The following is a 21,369-nucleotide window of genomic DNA, read 5'->3' on the forward strand; positions in this document are numbered from 1 at the left end:
GATTTTAAAATCATATCTGTGTCCAAATCTATAATCCTGACCTTTTCTTTGAGATCCAGTGTTTTAATCTGTTCCTAGACACATGGACCCCTTTATTATGTACTTCTAATTAACTTTGTAAGTTGTTGTGACGATACTATGACTTAATACTCTAGTATGACAATCACAGAGCGCTTTGCATGGTGGCTAGCACACAGTACTTAATAATTGCTAGTTAAAATATTGCTAATAAAGGTAGATGCACTACCTTTTTATACCATTATCAAAACACCCGGATATTCCACAGACATTTATTTAGTACGCATTTAAAGTTCTATCTTTTTACTCTATCTTTTTACATAGAGGCCATGCAAGTGCTTGCAAGGATGTAAGTTGAAGTTAGCAGTTTTTGGGCAAACACTAATATTTGGGTCAGGCTGTCTCTGAGGGTAATGAACATATTACATTTTCCTTGTAATCATGTTTTTCCTCATTTTGCAAATCATATTTGAAATGAGAAAGGTCAGGACTGAGTGTCTTAACATAACAAGCTCCAAGCCCAGGTACACTAATTTAAAGTAATAATAGTTAACATGGGATCCCTGGGTGGCGCAGCGGTTTAGCGCCTGCCTTTGGCCCAGGGCGCGATCCTGGAGACCCGGGATCGAATCCCACATCGGGCTCCCGGTGCATGGAGCCTGCTTCTCCCTCTGCCTGTGAATCTGCCTCTCTCTCTCTCTGTGACTATCATAAATAAATAAAAATTTAAAAAAAAAAAAAAAATAATAGTTAACATTATTCTTATGTGTGTCAGGTACTGTTCAAATTATTTTAATAAGTGTGCTCATTTTATACTCAGATTGCTCATATGAGAGAGGCAATACTGTTATTCACATTTTATAATTGATGAAACTAAAGCACAAAGGGGTTATATCAATTAGTTCACGTTCTATTAGATTACCTCCAGATTTAGTGCTTTATTACAAGAGCCATTTATTTAGTTCATGATTCTGTAGGTCAGCAAATTGGTCAGGATTCAATTGGAAAGTTCTTTTGTCATGGCTGGGCACCCTGATGCTTTGGTGGTTAGTTACACATGAGAGAAAACAGAGATATTTTAGTAGGAGGCTCTGCCCCTGGGGGTTAGGTAAATGTTGGCTGGGATGACAGTAGTGATGGAGTCATATGTCTCTCATCAGCCAGCAGACTGCTCAGGGCATATTTACATGCCAGCCTGGTAGACAAAAAGAATTAAAGAGAGCAAGGCCTAGATTTGGAGCACAGTCTTATTTACCACATTCTATGGGTTATACCAAGTCAGCACTGGCCAGGACTCAAGGCAGCGTACCCCGTACTTGATGGGAGAAGATGCACAGTTTGACTGTAATGGGACAGGGATAATGGGCCAAGTTTTCTATGTAGCATTTAAACTAGATGGGGTGAGGGTGGGAGTGCACAAGAGAGTGAAGGGTAGGGAGAGAGAGTGTGGGAAGGATGGAGGGTGGAGAGAGGGAGAGAATGTCTAAGTTTATTGGGGATTCTTTACTCTTTAAACCTAATTATCTGGCCACTCATGATATTCTATCAAAGTTCTAGTGAAACAAATATTAGCATTAGTGTTCCAAAGACTTCCTTATTCTGAAATTCCGTTTCTGTCTTCAGGTGCGGAGAGCATTGCTGCAGAGCATCTACCTCTTAGTTTGAAATTTTCACAAGGCTTTTACCTGGTATGATGTTCGAAGTAGCAGACCGAGGTCAAAGAACTTTTCTCTGAAAATTCATTACCTGTAATGGCTTTGAGCCAACTCTTGTCTTAAATTTACTCATCACACAGCAGATGGAGAAAGGTTGCTTTGTGATTATATGCTAAGATCGTCTCACCTTACTCTAAAACTAAACAGTTTTTAAGTGAACATTTATTGAGTCCCGTCCATAAATCAGGCACTTTGCCACAAGAACCGAGATACAAGATAAAAAGACTATTTTCTGTCCTGTTGCAAGACATAAGCAGATACATATAAAGCCATGTAAATCTAAATTAGGATAGAGGCACCAACAATGAAATTTGAGACAGAAGACTAACTCACCTTAGAGTTAGGATGTTGGCAACTTGGGGGAAGATTTCCTTGGAGCACGTGGTTTTAAAAGATGAGTTGTAATAACCAGGCAATGATGGGGATTGGAAAGGTGAACTATAGAAAAATGGCAGAAATAGCAACTAAAAGAGATTATTAGGTTGTAGTTTCAGTTGTATATGGATAAGAAATATTGAGAGGTTGATATAAGAGCAATGGCAGAAATGATGGGAAGAAGGAGGGACATTAGAAATGTGTAATTGGTAGATTTATGGAAATTAGTGACTGATGTGATGTGAGGGCCAAGAAAAGAGGATGACATGAGGATGACTTCCAGATAATTCCCTTGGTCATATAAAAGTACACATCTATGTTGCTAGTGTATCTACTGCATATGTACTAAACAGAAGGGAGGCAGAGGAAGAGAGCTTCCCATAGATGTCAATATAGAGAATATTTACGTACAAGTTTGCTCACTGTGGCATCAGAAGTTTTAAAAACAGTATTCCAAAAATACAGTGGAATACAATATTCCAAATATATATATATATATATATATATATATATATATATACACACAGAGATGTAGACAAAATGAAGATATTTCTCTAAAATAGATTTGTAACCTTTAGATATTTAAAGATATTTTATAAACATTTTCATAAATATTTCTAGGCTATAGATTCATAACTTATTTGGCTCATGTTAAAAGCATTTCCCATACCATTACATGTTCTAAAAACACGCATTCTATACAGGCCACATACACTCTGTCACAGGATGCTGTTATACTTTATTTTATTCATCCCCCTAATGTTAATTATAACCTGAGGACTTGTATTTATTTATTTTTTGAGGACTTGTATTTAAATCTTTTACCACACTGTCATCCAAGTAAAGGATGACCTGTTCATGGCATTGTCCCTCCTCACGATCTTCTCCATGGAGAGAAAGGTCATTTCATCATTCGCTCTGAAGCTCTGAAAGCAAACCTCATCTCATGCACAATAAAAATATAGGCTCCCTCTTTTCTGAAGCTGATAGGAAGGACTTCTCCCACGTTAGTGGCAAGATTTGGACTTAAGGAGAGAGGTTATGTAATACTTTGTTCCTCCCTTTCAAGTCCACCTGTTTTAGGAAATGGATCCCTTCACGGACTCTTAGATGTTACAAAGGTGACTGGGGCCTTTAACCAGGAGTACAAGATACCTGCACCAGTTGTCCTTTTAAGTGACTATAATGTGATTTGCACCAGTTCACCTTTATCAACACATGTTTACTACACATGTATTTCATTCAACTAGCACATACTGCATTTCTACAAATGCACTAGAAGAGATAAAAGTGACCTTTCACATCTTCTTTGTAAAAAAGGGAGAAGTAAATATTACATTACACTGAAGGTCAAGGCAACAAAGTCCAGGATGGATGTGGCCCCGAAGTAAATCATAGATATATAATTATATACATATATATGTTATAGGTTTGTGTAAACATATATATATATATTTATTTTGAGAGTATAATGTATACACATGCATATGTGTAGCATTTGTATATTTACACACACATGGAAGTAGGTCTACATATAGAGAGAGGGAGTCAATGTTGACCTTCATTTTGGAAAGTAGTTGAATTGATTCCCATCAATTAAAGATAGCAAGATTTCACATAAATATCTGGATTTTTTTATTTTCTTGAAAACCAGGAAAATTGAGAAATCCTGTTCCTGAATCTAAATATTACAGCATTTCTGTATTCCTGCATGGCAAGAGTTAATTAGACCTGAGTAGCTAATGCATTTCTAGCACTTTTCAGCTGTACTTTCTAAATGTGTCATTGTCATGAGCTTTCCAGTTGGCTACACTAGAATAATTCATTCATTTTTACCTTATTTGGTTTCCGTATATATTTGAGTTTGAAAATCCTACTTCATGCCATATAGTGTAAAAAATTTAATTTCAGTTCAGAGAATCTGTTTCTTTGAATATCACCTTCACAGATGTAACTGTAGGAAACCAAAACAATTGACTAGTTCAGCTACTGCAGTCAAAAACTTTTCGATTTAGAGAAAAGTCCGCGAAATTGATAGTCTAAACTTGAGCAAGTGTTTGAATGCGATAAACTATTTCTGTCAAAGCAATAAGCCTAGTAACTCTATATGGATGCAACCTATATTTTTATAGACACAGTGGATATTTCACTTTTGTCAGTTCTTGCACGTCACTAAGAGTGATGATTTATGCTTGAAGTGTGCTACACACAGACTATTATCTCAATGTTATGTTGGGTGACATTCTTGCCACCTATTCTATTTTCAATTTCTTAGAGAAACTAATGTCTGTGGTCTTGTTCAGATGTTCCACAGATTTTAAAAATCTATAGCCCTCAAGAAATGTTTTTAAAAAGGACAATATAATAGTAACTATAAAATTCTGTGTTTATAGAATGGACTTTGATTCCAAATTTCTTCCCCTTATGTGATTAATTCTCAGGTTTCCCACTAGGGATTTGTGATTTAATTATATATGGCCATAGAAAATACTCTTCAATGATTATTCTGGTAAATATATGTTTTTCACATGGATTCTTCTGTTTTTTTAAAAAAAACCATCCACTACATAGAAGACAAATTTGTCTGACTGATGATGGCTGACTACACTGCATTGCAAAATCAGGTATATTTATCCTTTTATCATAGCTGAACCCATTTATATTCACAAGGAAGGCATTCATGTGAGAATCAAAGGTACACATTTGGCCTCGCATGTCATTAAGTCAACATCAATAATTCCTTATAATCTCCGGAATAAAAGTGAAAATTCCAGTCAATGTTTTAAGTTTTTGCAATACTGAACTTCTTATATTAGCAGACTTTCACCCCTAAGAATTACAATTTATAAAAGTATTATTATTTTCTTTTTATCTAAACCCTAGGTTAAATTATATCTTTAATGGAAATAGTATGTGTTATAGTGATACATAGGTTCAAGTTTATCTCAGAGTGCTACATTATAGTTTTACAATATTGAACATGAAGTTTTTCACCAGCTCACATTTATTTAACTTTTTTCCCCCTATAACCATGTTAATTCCTACCAGGGATACAAAAAGACACAATTTAAGCTCTTTTGCATCTTCCAATAGAATACCAGAGATTGACGATTATAGATAATGCTCAGTTATCAAGATTTAAAAGCTTAATTTTAAAAAAATATGAAGCAAACTCCAAACACATGTTATAATTTTGTTTAACTTATCAGTCTGTCAGTAGTTACTTTTGGAAAGGATCCTTTGAATATCTAACCTCTGCATGTGTCATCTTTTTTGGTTCTTCTATTTGACCGATTTCTTTTTTTTTTTTTTTTTAAGATGTTATTTATTTGACAGAGAGACAGTATGAGCAGGGGGAGCAGGAGAGGGAGAAGCAGGCTCCCCACTGAGCAGGGAGCCTGATGCAGGGCTTGATCCCAGGACCTTGGGATCATGACCTGAGTTGAAGGCAGATACTTAACCTACTGAGTCACCCAGGTGCCCCAATTAAGTGATCTATTTTTACACTGCTCCATGACCATCTTGCTAAATTTTTTTATGTTTCTTCAAGGGAACTATATTTTTCTTTGTAAAAGTTAGATGTCTAAAGCTTTTCAAAGACAGGGTCTCATTTTCTGTTCCAGAAAGTCCGAGTTGATGGTATTTTTTTTAAGTGAAATTATTTTCCTTGAATCCCATAAAAAAATATAATTTTGAAAAAGATGAACCTCACATTTTTATCTACTATATATTTTGATTTATATGTTCCTGGATCAAGATATATTCTTTTGGTATGTGCCACAGGTCCATTGTTCTCCAAAAGAATTCTCTTGACTGTGTTCACTGGCAAAAGTAAGTGTTCCAAACTCTACTATAGACTGACTGGGTATTTTGTCTTTGTCCTTTTCTTTTTTAGAAACCCTCTGGAATATAATGTATTATAATACATATAATACAATATACAATACAATTATACAATACAAATATACAATACATTATACAATATAATATAATGTTTATAACCTAAGGCATAATGTTTAAATTGTTCTCCAGGAGGAATATTAACAAAATACCTTGAGAACATTTATATCTGCTGGAGTAGGTCACTTTCCCAATTCAACTGGGGGAGATGTGGAGATGCTGCATATGAACTTGTATGGATGAGTAGGATGTGAAGGGCTGAACTGGGAAAGGAGAGAAGAAATGTAAAGAATAGGACATAATAAGATATATGGACACTGGCTTTTCAATCAGAAAGAATGTAGCAATTTTTCTTGCTATCTCATTCTGAGCTTGCTAATTATTTTGTGAATGCTCCATCTGAAATATTGAAACCGTTCTCCTAACCGCTGTCAGTCGGTTTGGGGCATAAAATAGCTATTTTGCCAAGCCTTGAGTGTCACTAGTTGCGTGTCTCTAAATGAAAGTTCCGCATGTTAATGCTAACTGTGACATGAATAGTAAGATTGGCATTAGAGACTTACTGAAATGAGACCAACATTTGTGATTAACCTATGGAGTGTAAAAATTGAGAAATCATCTAGTAACTTCATGAAGCTATGTTGCATTATAATCTCATTTTCATTAGTGATGAAATTGTTATGGAATAATGAGGGACCTTGAAGTGTAATAAGTTTGTCGGTTGAAAACAAATTGCTGCACCTGGATTACAACTTCCAGTCATTTTAATAATTTACAATTTTCCTTTAACTCCCGAACTAAAATTTAGTGATGGACTTTTTGTTTATTTATGCTGTTGGCATACTATTTATGAACATATCAAAGATGATCACAGCTGATTATGTATTCTTAGATCCAGTTACCATGGTCCTCAGTCTCAGTTGGAAAGAGAAGAATTAATATTTATTGGATGTTTCCCACATGTCAGGCGGTTTACATGTGTTCTCTCATTCAATCTTCCCAGTGAACCAGTGAGATGGTTGCCATTATTTACATTTTACAAATGAGAAGACTAAAATTAAGGGGAATTAAGTAGAGTGGATATGTAAATTTATGTTTGTTTCCTTTTTTCTTTGTTTTTGAGAACTGCACCTTGCCTCCTCTTGTAGCACGTGATATTGTTAAAATCCTCAACCCTTCCTTCTTCACTACAAGGGGAAGCAGTCTTAAGATCTGTGTAAACTTAAAAACAATGATTAATTTGCATGTGGGCCCATGACTGTAGCAAGGCCAATAAATCCTCTTTATTGAGGATTGATATAACCACTGTGTAAAACAGGATCCTTTTCTTTTTGTGATCCTGAACCTTACAAACCACAAATCCTGGAATTCTTCAAGCAACTATCTTTGAAGAGATCTTACATAAGAATAAGGCCAAACTGGAAGGAGCTGAGATAACCATCGGCCGATGAATGGATACAGAAGATGTGGTGTATACATACACAATGGAATATCACTCAGCCATCAGAAAGGATAAATACTTACCATTTATAGTGACATGGATGGAACCAGAGGGTATTATGCTAAGTGATATAAGTCAATTGGAAAAAGACACAATCATACAATTTCACTTATTTGTGGCATATAAGGAACAGCACAGAGGATCATAGGGTAAGGGAGGAAAAATTGAATAGGAGAAAAAAAAAGAGAAAAAAATTAAATGGGAAGTCATCAGAGAGGGAGAAAAACGATGAGACTCTTAACTGTAGGAAACAAACTGAAGGCTGATAGAGGGGAGGTAGGTGGGGCCATGAGATAATTGGGTGATGGGCATCAAGGAGGCCACGTGATGTGATGAGCACTGGGTGTTATATGCAACTGATGAATTATTGAACGCTACATCGGAAACTAGGTATGTACAATGTGTTGGCTAATTTACTTTAAGTTAAAAAAAAAAAAAAACGAATAAAGCCAATAGAGAATATGGCATAACTGAGAGGGAAAAAAGAATCTCATTCTGGGGCTAAAATCTGAAGTTTAAAAAAGTCTGGCTGTAAAACCTCGTAGAGGAGAGTCAGGTATCTGTGTTGGTACAGTAAATACTGTGCAAAAAACCTTTCTTGAGCACTTACGTCCTCTTCACTAAAATGTGCTTCATTTCTCAAGCAGTTGCAAAGTCTAATTCTTTGAAAAATGTAGGACATATCTACAAAAGTTGTTGACATTATGGTAATGACTTTGGTGAATAAAAGAAAAGAGAATCCATGAAACAGGTTGAAAAGAAGAGTAATCAAATTTAGTGTAAACGAAGAAATTAAGAAGGAAATTCTGTTGCGTAGTTCTGGGTAGTTTTAAGGACTAGCAAGCATAGTGTTAAGTCTTTATGTTACCGAGTCTGTGATGTCTGAATTGTGAATGTGTTTCTATGAATTTGCGAAAGCAGCATGGAAATACCAGCACAGAGATGACCCTCAGGGTAAAATCTATATTGGCCTTAATCTATGATGGCCTCGTGGGCGTGGGGTTAGCTGTCTCCTGCTATTCTCGATTGTGTTTGAGTCTTCAAAGGGCATTATTTTTCATTTGATATGCATGCTGTGTGCAGCAGTCCCATAAGCAGGACCATCCTGATGGTCTGGAAGTGTTGATCTCCTCTAAAGAGGGTAGGTTTTTCCTTCCTGGAAGTAGTTCTCTCAGACGCCAGCTGATGCCTGATGACTCTGAATCTACCTTTTTTGAAGGAGGATAATAACACCACTCCCCTCCTCCCTTTCCATTGTGAGGGGAAGAAAATGTTCCCCAAAGGCTCTTCTAGAAAACAGCTGTATAGATGATGGTGCTTGATACTGATAGTAGCCACTAATTGTCTCCTGACTACCAGGCGTTAGGTGAGGAGTGTATATTGTTCATCTCCACGGCCATTTTGTAAGGTGTAACTGATGAGGAGACTGAGGTTCCAAGAGGGTCTAAGTGATAGAAAGCTACATGAAGATGAAATGAAATGATACACAGGAGAATACCTGGCACCGACATTGTATGGGGGTGTGGTGGGTAATCCGTTTCAGCGGTGCTCTCTCCTCCCCTCTGCTTTAGTCTGAGGTGTGTGTCCTCCCAGAATTCCAACTTTGAAACCCAATGGCCTGTGTGAGGATAGTAGGAAGTAAGGCCTTTGAGAGATGATTTGGTCATGAAGGTGGAGCTGTCATGAGTGGAATTAGTGCTCTCCTAATTCAGAGAGAGCCCCTCACCCCCCACCTGCCACATGAGGTTACAGTGAGAAGGCAGCCCTCAGTGACAAAGCTGAACCCCACCAGATGCTAAACCCACCAGGGCCTTGACCTTTGACTTCTGGGTCTCCAGAGCTGTGACCAGTCAATTTCCATCATTTATAAGCCACCCTGTCTCTGGTATTTTGCCCTAGCAGCCTGCGACGACTAAGAGACCCTTCTTTCCCCCTCTCCATCTTTTTCTCATCTTCTTGCTTCCTTTGTTGAATATTTAAAGCATTTTCCATTCAGGCTTCTCTTTGTTTATTACAATGGCCAGATTCGACAATGGGTGAAATTTTCAAGCCTTTTTCAGTCCTACGTTAAAACCCATGTCGATTATTTGGTGAATTTTGTACAGTTCCAGTTAGAGTGAATGCTCTATATTGACCTTGTTTACCAAGCACAGGAAATTCCCAGATATTGTCGCTGCAGTGGATCTTGCATTCACGTCAGAATGAGCTAAAGTCTAAAAATAGATTATGTTCTGTACGTAAGATTCCTCCCTAGTGCTTTCAACTTCTGTTTCTTAGGAACAGTTGATGCGGCTCAGAGGCAAGGAAAGAAAAAAAAAAAAAAGTGAGACTCACTCCATAATTTGCAGTGGAAGGAAATTATATTAAATTCCTAATGAGTTCTGACATGTAACGTCAGAAAGTGCTGTAAGTCACAGTAACATTTTGAGGAGCAGCTTTGCTGAAAAGTTACATATTTAAAACTTCATGATGTGGCCATATGTAAATATATATATATTTTTCTCTAGATTTAATGGCAATTTCTAATACTTTTGGGAAATCACCTTTTGAAATACTCTTTTTTCTTGGTTATACAACATATATGTTGTATTATAACCAACCAACCAACATAATGTTGGTTATACAACATTCTTCTTTGATTTTTACCACATTTACCTAGGATGACATCCTTATCTTAAAAAAAAAAAAAAAAAAGGCATGTCTAGAGTTTGCTGACTGCATCAGTAGTCATAAAGGAGTGGCTGTATGCCACTGAATTTGAGGTCTCAGATTGATTTGATGTAAATTTGATGATTTGTGTGAATGAGACCAACCATCTACAGGTGGGGGGTGTTCGGGTGTGGGGGATTAATAAGACCGCAGCTAATGGCTCTCATATCTATCCTTCCAGACCTTTACCAGGGCACAACCCATGTTCTATCTTTCCCCCCTTGTCTGTGTTTGGTCACCTGGAGGAGAGCAGTCGTACCATATCCAGTCTTGTGCTGCCCTCACTGCTTCTTGTGATGCTGGACACGTATTCTCTCAAATGCCCCGGCAGAGAAGAGTGAATGTGGGACCTGGGGGAGCTGAGGATATGGTTTGTCGAGGTCTGTAGCTACCACAATGCTCTTGTGAAAGTTTCATTTTGAGAATTCATTTGGGCTTTGATTCCTAATAGCCATCTCCTGGAATGGGAGAAAAAAAAAAAAAAAAAGGTGATTGCTTTCAATTATGTGATGTTGAATAAAATTGCCATTCCAGAACATGTGTTGTATTGACCCTGAAATACATGAGGAGGGATACCTAATCAGAGTGTGTTGACTCGAACTGAATTTAGCAATCAGGTTCCCAGAAGCCAGGGAATACAGAAAATTCAGTCGAAGACAAGGTGGATACAGTCTTTAATCTCCTGCCTTCCTTTCAGTACCCCCTACCTGCTTTGCTCTTGTTCCCTCATCTTCACACCTTCACTGCTTCCAACAGGCTCGATACCATCACCTGCCATCACTGTTGATGGGACTTACAATGACTATTACACACAGGCTCCGGGTTCACATTGTCACCACTAAAGGATGTTACTGCTCAGCTGAGGGGCTACAGAAACGAATAAATGTCCCAGGTGGGTCTGCTCTAATGGCTGAATTCCGATTTTTGAATTTACAACCAATATAGCTTAATGGCAAGAGCAGGGGCAGTGGGGCCTCCTGGAGCCAAATCCGGATCCTGGCTCTCTCTATGCCATTTGCATATTGTTGGGCAGATTTAAGCTTTTTGTGACTGGCATTGTTTTGGGTGCTCCATATATCTGATTTCACGTATTTCTCATTGCCATTTCCCTTGGTGTCTTCACTGTGCACATAAAAGGGCATCATGTCTTTAAGGGGTAAACAGTTGTCTGACGTGTGTGTCTACAGAGTGGCAGAGGTAAAATTGAACTCCATTGCTGTAATGTTAAAACACTCTTCCTGCAATCTACTATCATTTAGAAATGACTGAGGTCTTAGACAAAATGCTTCCAATCATTGCAATGCACCTTTAGTCCTATTTGTTAGAACAATGTTGGAAGTATAGAAAAATTGAGAAGATAGTAAAAAAAAAAAAAATGAGAAGACCCAATACCCACATACCCAACACCCAGTGTCCCCTATTACTAACACCTTACATTAGTATGGTATTATCGAACCAATGTTGACACCCCATTATTAACTAAAGTCCATAATTTATTCACAGTTGCTAAGTTTTGACCTGATATCTTCTTTCTTTTCTAGGATCCCATCCAGTCTATCGTATTACATTTAATTGTCATGTCTCCTTAGACTCCAATAGGCTGTGACAGTTTCTCACTTTCCATGGTTTTGATCATTCTGACAGGTTTGGAGAGTGCTGGTGAGATGTTTTGTAGGATTATCCTTCATTGGAATTTTTCAGATGTTTTTCTCATGCCTCGACTTGGCTATGGGATTTAGGGAGGAAGATCACAGACATGAAGTGCTGTGCTCATCACATTATATGAAAGATGTATACTAGCATCATGACTCATGACTATTGATGAAAACTCTGGCTGAGAGTGTTTGTCAGACTTCTCTACTGTAAAAATTACTATTTTCTTTACCTTTCCATACTTTGCTCTTGGGAGAAGCCACTCCCAACAGCCCACATTTATGGAGTTGGGATTTATGCTCTCCTCCTGTAAGGAAGAAATATCTACATAATTATTTGGAATTCTTCTGCATGAGACACTCATTTCTTCTCCATTTATTAATTTGTTCCATTATTTTTATACACTGGCATAAATTCATAGATACTAATTTTATATTTTGGGTACTAACCTGAGTTATTTTCTTGCTCAATTTTTTCCAGTTTGGGCTATCGAGAGCCTTTTAGTTAGCTCCTGTATCCCTTTGACATCCTTCCACATAACTCCAAAGATATGCTTTGTATTTTTTTGGTTACGTTTTTTTTTTTTTAACTTTTTTTTTTCTTTTTTTAAATTTTTATTTATTTATGATAGTCACAGAGAGAGGGAGAGGCAGAGACACAGGCAGAGGGAGAAGCAGGCTCCATGCACCAGGAGCCCGACGTGGGATTTGATCCCGGGTCTCCAGGATCGCGCCCTGGGCCAAAGGCAGGCGCCAAACTGCTGTGCCACCCAGGGATCCCCTTTGGTTACGTTTTTTATTTTTTATTTTATTTTTTGGTTACATTTTTTTAGTATGTTCTTACTTTCTGCCACACCACGCTTATCTTCTATAATTCCTACCCCGATCCCTGAATCAGCCATTTCTCCAAGGAGCTTCTGGTTCCTTTTATAGGAGAATGGCATTAGAAACCAAGATCTGAGGCAGCCCAGGTGGCTCTGTGGTTTCCTGCCTTCAGCCCAGGGCATGATCCTGGAGACCCGGGATCGAGTCCCGTGTTAGGCTCCCTGCATGGACCCTCCTTCTCCCTCTGCCTATGTCTCTGCCTCTCTCTCTCTCTCTCTGTGTCTCTCATGAGTAAATAAATAAAATCTTAAAAAAAAAAAAAAAAAAGAAACCAAGATCTGTGCCCTTTGCCAGTGGGTGGACCTCTCATCTGACAGCAAAAAGAAATGTACTGTACATGTGTGTACTATCCTATGTAGATACACATATCTATACATATTTCTATTTGTAACTATATGTAATATATTAAGCTAAATTCTTACTGATGTCTCCACCTCCAATCCATTACTGTGTGAATCACTCTCACCTCTTCTCTTGATTATCATAACACATTTTTGTTGTTGTCAAATGACCCTTTATTGAAATATCTTCTTTTGTAGTTTTGACTTGTGGGGTAATCCACTACACCAGTGTTGATGTCATCTGTGATGTCATGAGGGGGGCAGCCATCAGCATTGCAGCCCACAGATTGGGCGGCCCCTAGGATCTCTTGAATAGTTCTCTGGCTTCAGATTGGTGCCACATCTATTGGGCAATGTTGACAATCTCATTAAAAGTGGTATTTCTACTGTGTTTGATGTTTTTCTGTTGCTTTCTGTCTCTTAGTGATTCCCTGAGGGCTTTGATGACCAGGGCAGAGGCAGAAGGTACCACTTCAATCTAGGCCTATTCTGAATGGCCAGTCTCACTGTAACCCTCAGACTCTTCCAACCACCAGTTGCCTTGGAGTCAGACCCAGGGGGCCAATCTTTAGGGCCAGGGAAGACGTGGCATTGACTTCTCCACCAGTGTGTGTCAGGTCTATGACTTTGATCTCGTTGGGGTTGAACTTCCGTGCCATGGTGGAGGCAGCTTGTGTCAGATGAATCCAGATTCAGGATAGTTGCACCTCATGTCCTCTGAGCCAAAAGCCAAAAGCTGTAATGCATTTTTAAGAGAACATTTGTTTAATTCTTTTTTTCTAATTGCTAATGATAAGGATAACATTTTATTGTTGGCTTACTATGTTTCAGGCATTGTCCTTAGAACTTTATGTGAATTCTCTCTTTCAGGTCTCACACCTGAGACTGAGGGTAGCGAGGACACTCTCCACCTTTTTTGCAAGTTTCATTTGAACAATTTAATATTGCTATATTTGAAACTTCATATTTATGAAGAGAAAGGAATAAACTCAGAGATACTCAGTAACTTGGCCAACATCATGAAGGATCGAGTGCAATGGCCTCTATTCTCTGACTTCAGAGCTGGTCCCTAACTATTGTGCAGACTAACTCCTGGTTTCCAGTCTTCTTTGGCTTCTTGTGGTGGGACTCATTGGGATAAATACAGTTGTTGACACCCTCAGAGCTGGCCAGAGCTGAGGCATTTATATTACCAAGCATATTAGAGATGCCCAATATTTTTTATTGTTTCAGGGTAATATCCATGCACATTTGTTATAACCAAGATATTTTAGAAGAGTTTAATACGTTAAACTCAGAGAAGCTTCTGTTTGTTTGTTATTTATTTTCATGCAAACCTTCCTTCTGACAGCTGCTAGATTCTTTTAAAATATTAAAATTGTGGCTTTTGGGAATATGTGGACTAGGGAAATCTGAAAATAATGCATTAGAGGTTAGCAGGGTCAGTCAGAACTGCTTTTTCATACCTCCTGAATGTGTGTTAATAAATGGCCATGCCAAATGGTCAGGACAATTACTGCCTTCACTTGTATGAATGTGGCAAGTTTGGCTTCTAAGGTCCATGAATGAGGAAAAATTCAGAGGGAATTTCTTTTGGTCATAAAATTATATAGATTCCCAGGAGGAAATGTATGCTGACAAGTAGAATTGGAGAAACAATTGTTACCCTGTGATCACTGGCAGTACTGCTTATGTGTTTTAGCCGTGAGTAAATATGAACTCACCTGGGGTTAGGTGGGAACCTGAATTCTCTCAGGCCTTTCTCCAAATGTGAGTATTACCATCTTTTTAGAGCTATATCTTTGCCATGCCAAATGACTGGTCATTTCAGTTGTTATTCTCTGTTCTGGTCCTTACCAGCTGTCTAAGAACTTCCCACGTTATCACGTGGAAGTGATAACTTCTATCATCAGTGTTTGTATAAACTCTGAGCCAGAGATTCTCAACAACAAACACAACAACAACAACAAAAATCCCAGACAGTTATTGGTCCTCTATTAAGCAAAGCACTTTTAAGAGCACTTTACATGCAATCTTTCATTTAATGTTCATGACATGGGCATTATTATGAAAGGGGCGGATTAACTACTACTCTCATTTTATAAATGAAGAATGCGAAAGATGTCAAGAAACTTTCCCAAGTTCACACTTTTCATATGTGTTTAAATATGTTTGTATTTAAACCGAGAGGACTTTTGCGTCTCTAACTGCCACTCTGTAGGGTATAAATCCAGGGAAATGGCAGTAACAAGCAATCCCAAATGAACAGTGGCTAAACTGAATATGTTTATTTTTCAATTACGTTACATGCCCAATACATGCCAATACGTGCCCTCTTTGACACGGAGGCTGTGATGAGGCTCTGCAGTCTCTCTGAGGCCCAGGCTGACGTAGGCTCCATCATTGTGTATTGTCTAAGCTGGAGCACAAAGTCTTCCCCGTCACTGTGGCAGAGAAAGAGATCACTAGAAAGTTCTGTTTTAGCTCGTTTATGCTTAGATCTCAAAGTGACAACCTTGTGAGCTACAAATAGTCCACTGTCTAACTGCAGTGGGCTAAGAAATATGTAGGAGAATTGGACTGTGTAATGTGACTCTCTAAATTCCTATGTTGAAGCCCTAGCCCATAAGGTGACTGTATTGGAAATAGGACCTTTGAGGGGGTTACTTAAGTTTAGATGAGGTCCCAAGAGTGGGGGACTAATCCCAGAGAGCTGGTGCAATTGTAAGTAGTAGAAGAGACATCCGAGGCAGGTAGCTGTCCTTGAGCCCGGAAGAGAACTCTCACTACAAACCAAATTTGCCACGACTTTGATCATGGACTCTGAGCCTCCAGAACTGTGAGAAAATGAGTATCAGTTGTCAAAGGCACCCAGTCTGTTATTTTTGGGGGGCTACGGGAGCACGGTAAAGCAGCACCACTGTGTCAGTCATAACAATGTGATACATATCCAAAGGCGTTGTTAGGAGAATTAAGCTGAAAGTACGTAAAAATATTTTAAATTTAATTACTGAAAAAGAATTGATGTTCAATAACTGTCAGTTTCAAGGCTTTCAAGTTTTACCTTGCATAAGACTAAACACTTCTAAAACTATTGCCGTTCAGTGCTTTTATTGCTTAGTTGTTTTGATTGGCAATCCCCTATAGCATAGATTTTCCATTGTAGGGTGTATTAGTCAAGCTTCTGGAGAAAAACAGAATCACTAATCAAGATGACACATAAAATCAGCCATGAGAAAACATGAAAACATGAAATATTTCAGAAGGAAAGAATTAATGAAATTTGTAATCATCAACCTCTAAAAGAATCTATTTAAAGGACAGCCTAAGAGTTGTTTAAATGAGGAAGTATACATATTTTAATAAAGATTTCTCAATTGCATTTGCAGATACTCTTGAATATTTTAACATCTTAAGCTGATTATAGATATAGAAATAAATACGTGAACATGTATATGGTCTATAGTAGTAAATATTATGCTCTGTGACTTATATGCAATATTCAGTCATTTGCCTTTTTATGAATTAGGTTTTTTTTCCAAATTCAGCAAATACCATTTTTGTTCCAATTCATAAACACTAAATAATAACTCACAAAAGATTTTTGCAATTATCAATAAAAATATTGAAATGTTATTGTTTAGTTCTCTGAAAGCACAGAAATGTAATTTTGTGTTTGACTTTTAAAACCATACATACCAAAAAATAAATAAATAAAACCATACATACCTAACTTTAGAGGGCCCGGTTATATGTATTTTACATGATAAATATTAATATGTGTATTTTCTTCTCCACTCCCTTATTTTCCCCTTCCAGGTTTAAATTCAACACGGTTGAATAATTGCAATTAAATGCTATGGCACTTCTGTTGTCAAAGTGAAATTATTTCTATTCAAGTTCCCAAAAGTTCAAGAAACTACTCAGAAAGTTTCTGTGCCAGATAAGAGTATGGGTATTTGTATGCATGTTTGGAATGATGGTACATGGGGAAGATTTGTAAGACTTTCTGCCTCACCATGCATTTTAAAATTTATTTTAACTTTTTTTAAACTCACGTTATTGTTAACAACAGAGGTGCATATCCTAGCTGACTCACCGGAGCAAGAACCAGGACAAAGAAAATAATGTAGATAAAGTCACAGTTAATAAAGTATTTGAAAAATTTTTATCCCAGCAGTATATGAGAAATTCTACTCCTTTCCAATGTCTCAAACTTAATACCATTTGACTTTTTAATTATTTCTTTTTTAATTTATTTTTTATTGGTGTTCAATTTGCCAACATTTAGAATAACACTCAGTGCTCATCCCATCAAGTGCCCCCCTCAGTGCCCGTCACCCAGTCACCCTCACCGCCTGCCCTCCTCCCCTTCCACCACCCCTAGTTTGTTTCCCAGAGTTAGGAGTCTTTATGTTCTGTCTCCCTCTCTGATATTTCCCACACATTTCTTCTCCCTTCCCTTCTATTCCCTTTCACTAGTATTTATATTCCCCAAATGAATGAGACCATATAATGTTTGTCCTTCTCCAATTGACTTATTTCACTCAGCATAATACCCTCTAGTTCTATCCATGTTGAAGCAAATGGTGGGTATTTGTCTTTCTAATGGCTGAGGAATTTTCCATTGTATACATAGACCACATCTTCTTTATCCATCATCTTTCGATGGACATCGAGGCTCCTTCCACAGTTTGGCTATTGTGGACATTGCTGCTATAAACTTCAGGGTGCAGGTGTCCCGGCGTTTCACTGCATCTGTATCTTTGGGGTAAATCCCCAGCAGTGCAATTGCTGGGCCATAGGGCAGGTCTATTTTTAACTCTTTGAGGAACCTCCACACAGTTTTCTAGAGTGGCGGCACCAGGTCACATTCCCACCAACAGTGTAAGAGGGTTCCATTTTCTCCACATCCTCTCCAACATTTGTTGTTTCCTGTCTTGTTAATTTTCCCCATTCTCACTGGTGTGAGGTAATTAATTTTCCCCATTCTCGTTGTGGTTATGATTTGTATTTCCCTGATGGCCAGTGATGCGGAGCATTTCCTCATGTGCTTGTTGGCCATGTCTGTGTCTTCCTCTGTGAGATTTCTGTTCATGTCTTTTGCCCATTTCATGATTGGATTGTTTGTTTCTTTGCTGTTGAGTTTAATAAGTTCTTTATAGATCTTGGAAACTAGCCCTTTATATGATACGTCATTTGCAAATCTCTTCTCCCATTCTGTAGGTTGTCTTTGAGTTTTGTTGACTGTGTCCTTTGCTGTGCAAAAGCTTCTTATCTTGATGAAGTCCCAATAGTTCATTTTTGCTTTTGTTTCTCTTGCCTTAATGGATGTATCTTGCAAGAAGTTGCTGTGGCCAAGTTCAAAAAGGGTGTTGCCTGTGTTCTCCTCTAGGATTTTGATGGAATCTTGTCTCACATTTAGATCTTTCATCCATTTTGAGTCTATCTTTGTGTATGGTGCAAGAGAGTGGTCTAGTTTCATTCTTCTGCATGTGGATGTCCAATTTTCCCAGCACCATTTATTGAAGAGACTGTCTTTCTTCCAGTGGATAGTCTTTCCTCCTTTGTCGAATATTAGTTGACCATAAAGTTCAGGGTCCACTTCTGGATTCTCTATTCTGTTCCATTGATCTATGCATCTGTTCTTGTGCCAGGACCACACTGTCTTGATGACCACAGCTTTGTAGTACATCCTGAAATCTGGCATTGTGATGCCCCCAGATATGGTTTTCTTTTTTAAAATTCCCCTGGCTATTAGGGGTCTTTTCTGATTCCACACAAATCTTAAGATTATTTGTTCCAACTCTCTGAAGAAAGTCCATGGTATTTTGTTAGGAATTGCATTAAACATGTAAATGTCCCTGGGTAACATTGACATTTTCACAATATTAATTCTCAATGGGGAAACACTGGGAGCCTTTCCCCTAAGATCAGGAACAAGACAGGGATGTCCACTCTCACCACTGCTATTCAACATAGTACCAGAAGTCCCAGCCTTAGCAATCAGACAACAAAAAGAAATAAAAGGCATTCAAATTGGCAAAGGAGAAGTCAAACTCTCCCTCTTCACAGATGGCATGATACTGTACATAGAAAACCCAAAAGACTTCACCCCAAGATTGCTAGAACTCATACAGCAGTTCGGCACTGTGGCAGGATACAAAATCAGTGCCCAGAAGTCAGTGGCATTTCTATACACTAACAATGAGACTGAAGAAAGAGAAATTAAGGAGTCAATCCCATTTACAATTGCACCCAAAAGCATAAGATACCTAGGAATAAACCTAACCAAAGAGGTAAAGGATCTATACCCTAAAAACTACAGAACACTTCTGAAAGAAATTGAGGAAGACACAAAGAGATGGAAAAATATTCCACGCTCATAGATTGGAAGAATTAATATTAATTATTTCTAATCAAATGGACAAAAAACGGTTTTCATCATGAACTTCAGTTACCTTTACATGACAACAAGTTTGGGCATATCATCATATCTTATTAGACATTTAGATCCTCTCTTTGTAGCTGTGACTCTTTAAGCCTCTCATTCATCGTGCTGTTGTTTGTCCGCTTCTTTTTGATTTATGGTACACACACATACACACATTCACGGGCACATGCCTACAAACATAAAACAACTACTAAAATACTTCTGCGGCAGGATAAGGAAAAACACATGAAGCACATGAGTACATGTAAATTATTTTTCAAGATCTAGTTATTGGATTTGGTACTAAATTCACAAGTGCTCCTTATATATTTTTTTAAAATACATAAATATATAAATAAATAGAATAAAAAGGGCTCAGATTCAGATCAATAATTACAGTGTATTATGAACCGAGTTTTGTGAGTGATCTCATTCTGTGTTCCTGTGTTCCGTTAGAAAATTATTCCCTGATAAAATGAATATTCAGATAATGTAGGGACGTCTGGGTAGCTCAGCCGATTAAGCGTCCAACCCTTGGTTTTGGCTCAGGTCATGATCTCAGGGTTGTGAGATCGAGCCCCACTTTGGTTCCCATGTTCAGTGTAGAGTCTGCTGGAGATTCTTTTCCTCTTCCTCTCTGTCGGCCCATCCTCCCTTCTTGCACATGCTCTCTCTCTCTCTGACAAAATAAATAAATCCTTTAAAAAGCCTTTTAAAAATAATTTATACTTGAGTGTGATGATTGTATGAAATAAATATTATAGCATGATACTTATGACGATGTATGCAGGGGAAGCAGCTGTGTTCTGGTAGTAGCCCCGGACTGGGATTAGGAGACAGGATACCATTGCTCATTAGTCACAAGTGAAATGATGTGTATCATGCTTTGTTTCCTCTAATCTTAATGCATATAATGCTGATTATACTGTTAAACTACTAATTATACTGTAATACTATTATACTACAGATACCGGAATTAATTAATGCTTGTGACAACATTGCAAACTTTTAAGCTTCTATGTGAATTAAATAAATCAAGGTTAGGGATGCCTGGATGGCTCAGCACCTGGTTGGGCATCTGCCTTTGGCCCAGGGTGTGACCCCGGGATCCTGGATCAAGACCCTCATCGGGCTCCTTGCAGGTAACCTGCTTCTCCCTTTGCCTGTGTCTCTGCCTCTCTCTCTCTCTGTGGGTCTCTCATGGATAAATAAATAAAGTCTTTAAAAATAATAATTATTAAATCAAGATTAATAATTGCACTGCTGGTGTAAGCTAATCAATACCAAGTAAATATATTGACATAATTAAAAATGACAAATTAAATCCCTAATTACTTTCTACTTGTATTTTTAAAACTCAGCTTTTTGTTTTTTTTGTTTTTTTCTGCCGGTAAAAGTGAAGGTGAGGGTGAGCATATTCTCTCTAAGTAAACAGGCAGTGTGAGGAGGACTTGGGAATGAGATGTGGGGAAGAATATGAGGATGAGATTTTGGAAAGAAAGCAAATATTGCTAATGGACCACTCAGACAAAAGGACCTTGGTCTTTTTTTTTTTTTTTTTAAGATTTTATTTATTTATTTGAGAGAGAGAAAAAGAGAGAGCACAAGCAGGGGAGAGGGTCAGAGGAAGAGGGAAAAGGAGAGTCTCCACAGAGCAGGGAGCCCAAGGTCGGGCTCCATCCCAGCACCCTGGGATCATGACCTGAGCCAAAGGCAGACACTAAAGGAAAGGAACCCAGTCGCCTAGACACTGCTGTACTGGGTCATCTTATATGTTTTCTCAGTCCTCACAATAAACTTTCAAAGCACATATTTTGCTTTCTTTTTATGAATTATTGAA

General features: G+C 37.9%; 1 long non-coding RNA gene across 8 annotated transcripts in view; it reads left to right on the forward strand.

Moving 5' to 3' along the window:
- LOC112652223 (uncharacterized) overlaps positions 1-21,369 on the forward strand; it is a 248,027-nt gene that overhangs the window by 74,974 nt on the left and 151,684 nt on the right. For 5 of the 8 annotated variants that reach the window (XR_007401654.1, XR_004814537.2, XR_004814547.2 and 2 more), the window contains exons 5-7: positions 1,642-1,706; positions 4,680-4,732; positions 5,892-5,939. This is a non-coding gene — a long non-coding RNA (uncharacterized LOC112652223). Of the gene's footprint in view, positions 1-1,641; positions 1,707-4,679; positions 4,733-5,891; positions 5,940-7,385; positions 7,659-10,399; positions 10,939-10,974; positions 11,111-21,369 lie in introns of those variants that run through there. The other 3 variants (XR_003131294.3, XR_003131293.3, XR_007401655.1) reach the window with 3 other exon arrangements.

Source organism: Canis lupus, chromosome 13, assembly GCF_003254725.2.
Source record: "Canis lupus dingo isolate Sandy chromosome 13, ASM325472v2, whole genome shotgun sequence".
NCBI classification, from domain to species: domain Eukaryota; kingdom Metazoa; phylum Chordata; class Mammalia; order Carnivora; family Canidae; genus Canis; species Canis lupus.